A 5,556-nucleotide genomic window follows, 5' to 3' on the forward strand; every position below is an offset into this window, starting at 1 on the left:
AACTCCCCCAAAGATGTACATGCATCTTAATCCCCAGAACCTGTGAACGTGACCTCATTTGGAGAAAGAGTCTTTGCATATGCAATTAAGGATCTCAAGATGAGATTGTTTTGCATCATCTGAGTGGATCCTAAATCCAATGACAGGTGTCCTTTTAAGAGACACACAGGGGAGAGACGCACGGAGAGGAGAGACAAAGGCCACATGAAGATGGAGGCGGAGATTAGAGTCACAAACCAAGGAATGCCTGCAGTCACCGGAAGCTGGAAGAGGCAAGGAGGGATTCTCTTCTAGAGTCTTTGGAGCAGATGTGGCCCTGCCGATCCCTGGATTTTAGTCTTCGGCCCTCCAGAACTGTGAAGGAATACATTACTGTTGATTTAAGCCACGAAGTTTGTAATAATTTGTGACATTAGTCCTAAGATACTAGTACAGGGAATATGCTAGTAATTCATTCTGGAAATCCATAGCTGGAAGCTAGCTTTCTGAGTTTTCAGAGGCCTTTATAAGTCATTCATTCACTCCCTCCACAAACACAGAACTCAGGGCTACTATGTGCTGGGCTCTGTTCTTGGTGCTGAGTAAACAAAGACAAGTAAGGCTCAGCTTGGCCCTTCAGGGAGCTCAGGGATGCAAGCAAAGCAGTAACAACCCAACAGAGAGAGAGGCCTTCAGGGGCGTGCTCGATGGGAGCCCAAAGCAAGGCTGGGTATCTCTAAGCTTTCTGGGGAGATCAGTAGTTTACAAAACAATGGCACATGTTCCAAGCTATGGATGTGCTCAAAACCAGGGGAAATCTGCTTCCACACAAAGCACTTCTGTGGGCTGAGCTACATTTCTCTACCCTACCCGTGGACTCACTTAAAAAAAGGAAAAACAGTGGCTCATAATTTACGGATCCCATGGGGAAGAAAACAAAAGGGTCCTTTCTTGAGGAGGCTGATGTGCGTTGAGTTTATGTGCAAAGTTCCCTCCGACGTTGCCCGTCTTGGTTTTGAATCCTTCTGAGTGGAGATGTTGGGGTGGGGAAATGGGTTGGGAAACAGGGTGGTGCAGGGAGTTCTGCCAGGGGAAGGACATCCCCTGCAAGAACTGGGCCTGAGCTAGATATGCAGTGAATTTTCTCAGAGATACTGTTTTTTTCTCTAAGACTTGTTCAAATACAGTCGCTTGTTTAGTCATTTATGGAACATGGATTTACTCTTGTGAGATGAACAAAGTGGTTCTGTGCCTAGGCATCAAATGGGATCGTACTTACTGGGAGGCATGAAGATTCCATCAGGAGCTGACCAGTCATATGGAGACAAAGACACAGACCTTGACACTGAGGGACAGTGTAAGGCCAGGTGTCTTTAACCCCAAATACAAATGGTAGAGATAGACACAGCAATGCTATCGATAATTGGAAAAAAGAGAGGTCATCAGGGGCCAGCATAACTAGGAAAGGTTTTCTGGAAAAAGAGTGGTTCAAGGTAGGTGTTGAAAGATGGGTAGGATTTAACCAGATGAGAGCAGACAGGTTGGACATATATTCCTCTCTTTCTCCATCCCTCCCTTCCTTACGCCTGGGATAGGAAGAGGATAGCATGACCAAATTTCTACCATCAAAAGTGATTGTCACCTGGAGGAGAGAGCCAAACTTTTGTTAGCTGGGATGTCAGATTCTGGTTAAAAAAAAAAAATCTTGGGAAACAAAAATATTATATAATTTTTTAAAGGTAGAAAATGTGATTTGTGGCTAGAGTGTAGAAGCCTTGAGTACCCGCTAAGGCATTTGCATGTATCCTAAAAGCAGTTGAGCCATTGTTGTTGGTTTTTCTTTCTTTTTAAGGAGATAAAATCTATTTTCCATCCCCAAAGTAATAATGCTTATTACCAGAAGTAGAAGGATTATGGAAAAGAAGGAAAATAAATCACCAGTAACCTCCCCTTGAAGAAATGATTACTGACAGCATTTTTCTTGCATGTAATTTTTAAAATAGTTGTGGAAATCATGTATAGACTATTTTATATCTTTTTTTAAATCTTATCATTATAACACAAGCATTTCCCGATGTTATTTCAGATTCTTCAGGAACATGGTTTTCAATGCCCCCATCTAAGAGATATACATTCATTTACTTAATCTTTCCCCTATGGTTGAATATTTGACTCACCAGCATTTTTCATTACTATAAATCATGCTGGGATGAGCTTCTTTGTGTAATAATCTTCTTCCATATTTATGATTATTTCCTTTGGCTAGATCCCTAGATGGGGAATCACTGAATCAAAGGGCATGAACATCTTTAAGGTTCTTTGAACATTCTGCCAAATTGCTTCCTTGGGGGTTGTTGAGCTTTGGAAGTACATGATGAAAGATGAGTCTTGTAGCGGAGGACAGGCAGGGCCAGGCCAGAGAGAAAGAGCATTCCAAACATTCTAGCAGGAAGAGACATTCCGGAGTCACGGAAGCCGCAGCCCTGTGATATGCGGTCCTGCTATGAAAGCATTGCTGGTGGCCCTGCCATTTTTAGAAAGCTGGCTTTGAATTCTTCCCTACAAGGACAATCGTGCTCCAGACACACTGGCCTTTTCTGCTGTTCCTAGAGCGCAGCAAGCTCACTCCCACCCCAGGGCTTTTGCGTTTGCTGGGCTCCTCTCCTGGGAATGCTTTTCCCTCAGAACTTGTCCTGATGGGTGCCTTCGTATCATTTATGTCTCAGTTCACATGTCAGATGCTCCGAGAAGCCACCTCTGATGACCTCCTCTAAAGAAGCAAATACCCTCGGCCTCCGGCAGCGTCTATCAGGTGGATTTTATTCATTACACTTATTATTCCTGCCCAGCATTAATGTTCCATAGATTGCAAAAGATCATTCACTCATTCATTCCATCTACAAATATTTCCTGAAGGCCGCTTTAAGATATTCCCATTGCTTTGAAGATAAAGAGCAATATATTTAACTTAGCCTACAGAAAGACTTCCAGAACTGGCTCCTACCCAAGCTCTCCTGTCTTATGTTGGCTAACATCCTACCTTATTTACTCTCTACACTTCAGCCATACTTGCTTTCTTTATGTACTTGAGTGTGCCGTACTTCTTCCTGCCTCAGAGCCTTTGCACATGCTGTTCCCTCTTCCTAGAACATACTTCTTGTCTTTACCTCATCAGCTCCTACTCATCTATGAGATCTCAGATCAACGGCACTTCCTTGGAAAACTTCCCTGACACCTTGTAGTTCTTCTATTACAGACTCTTGTGGGAGCTGATGTCGAAAGACGGCCCCCGATGACCACACCTTTTCGCATTCCTGCACTCTGCAGTTCTCTCTTTTTGAATCTACTCTGGCCCTGTGACTCAATTTTTGATTAACGGAATGTGGCAGAAGTAACATTGTGCAGTTTCTGAGGTGAGGTCAGAAGGAGGCTTGCATCTCCCACCTCGTATCTCTTGGAATACTTGCTCTTGAGACACTGCTCCCTCTCAGAATCCAGCCGTGGTGCTGTGAGAAGTCCAAGCCTCATGAAGAGGCCATGGGTAAGTGCTCTCGTCAGAAGGCCCAGGTGAGAGCCAGCATCAAACGGCAAGCACGTGAATGTGCCATCTTGGACATCTAGCCCAGCTGAGCCTTCCTGGGACTTTACTTCCAGCTGCCATTCGACCGCAATTGTGTGATTGAGTCAGAACCATCTAGCTGAGCCAGGTCAGTCCACAGAGCCATGAGCGACAAAAATAAATGTTTGTGGGAAACCATCAAGTTTTGGGACTGTTGGTTCCACAGCAACGGGTAACTGAAACACACTGATAGTGTTATATTCCTCATAGCATGTCACCCTCCCCTTCACGGTAGTGATCACAGCTGTGACTAAGTGTTTCCTGCCTGATTATTTAATCAATGATGCTCTTAAGTAGTCTGTAAGCTTTATGAGGGTTAAAGACACACAGACCATGTCTTTTTTGTTTGTTTTATCTTTTTGGCTCACCATTTATAGTGGACAACTGTTACTTCATGGCCACCAAGAAATGTTTGGGGAACCTGCCATGGTGTGAGTTTCAGGAGAGGCAGGGTTTTGTCTCCCAGCTAGAAAGCTGGGAAGCCAGATACTCCCTGTTTTCTCCCTGACAGCCAGGGTGCAGTCTGTGCCCTGCGCCCAGCCACTGGAAGGTCCTGCCTGGGTCTTCGAATCTGGACTTAGTGATGCAGGGAAGTTGAAGGGCGTAGGGTTCATTCTAGTGGCTGTGGTAGCAGCACCTACGGTCCAGTGGTGGTAGCCTTAAAACCACCATTTGTTTGGAGACATCACTTTGGTTGGGCTTCACCTACACAACGTCCCTTAGTTCCCGTCCATCCATTTTTACAAGTTGGTTCTCCAAACTTGCTGGTGATCCTCTGGGCTACTTGATATTCCTCTAGAAGTTTCATTTCTGCAGAAGTGAGCTAGAGTTGCTTTCTGTTGTGTACCACTGAAGATGCTTACTAGTTACATAAGACCCAGCATGGCAACAGAAGTATGCAATATATTTAGTAAGTGCTGTTAAAGGAATGAATGAGTGTGTCGCAGGGATCCAGGTGGACACGGGGGATTCCAGGGCAAATAAAGCTCTAATTCAGGAGAGTTTATATTTTACTAAGTGATGTATGAGCAAAAACAATAATTACAGGTAATTGCTGCAAGAGTGATAGGCACAAAATTATGAGAACAAACTCTATCTAGAAGGGGTAGGGGGTGAAGATATCCTTGATGTACATCAGTGACTATAATTAAATGAATAGTAAATGTTTATTTATTTATTGAATGGATGAATAAGTAAATTTAATGTTGAAGTAATGTATATGAAAAAGCTTTACCAATTGTAAAGTGCTGCATAAATGGAAAGTATTCTTCTTAGACTAATGCTTGATTTCTGTATTAGTTAGGACTATTTTGTGGCAAATATTAGAAAACCCGAGTCAAACTGGCTTAAGTAAAAAAACAATTGATTGGCTTATATATCAGAAAAGGCGAGGAGGGTAATAACTTCAGGGGTTCAAGTGTTTTCATCAAGACCTCTGTCTCCTCTTTGATCTTATCTGCATTGGCTTCATTCTCAGGTTCTCCCTGCCAGGTGGTTCCCAGACATTCAAGGCTACTGTCTCAGGTTCACGCTCAGAAGAAACAAACAAAAATAAGAAACTATTTCTGATTGTTCAGGCATACCTCCTTGGGTTTGCATTGATTGGACAAAATTGGCCTAGTCTGGCTGGTGTGCCCTTCCCTCCACCAATCACTGACGGAGGGGGTTATACAAGATGCTCTGATTGAACAGACCTACTTCATGGTCCGATCCCTGGAACTGGGGTGGAGGGCAGCCCTGCTGCAGCTACTAGTGGTTAGGACCATGGCACTGGATGCAGAATACTTGGTTTTATAAATTTTGCTTCTCCCCTTTAAGAGCCAAGTACATATTTGTTTCTGTCTTAGCTGACACATCTCTGAAATGGGACGATAATAGCTCCCTCATAGAGTTGGTATAAGGATGTTAGGAGCCAGCATCAAGTGTGTTAATACACGCAAAATGCTCAGACCGGTACT

Source organism: Rhinolophus hipposideros, assembly GCF_964194185.1.
Source record: "Rhinolophus hipposideros genome assembly, chromosome: 20".
NCBI lineage: Eukaryota > Metazoa > Chordata > Mammalia > Chiroptera > Rhinolophidae > Rhinolophus > Rhinolophus hipposideros.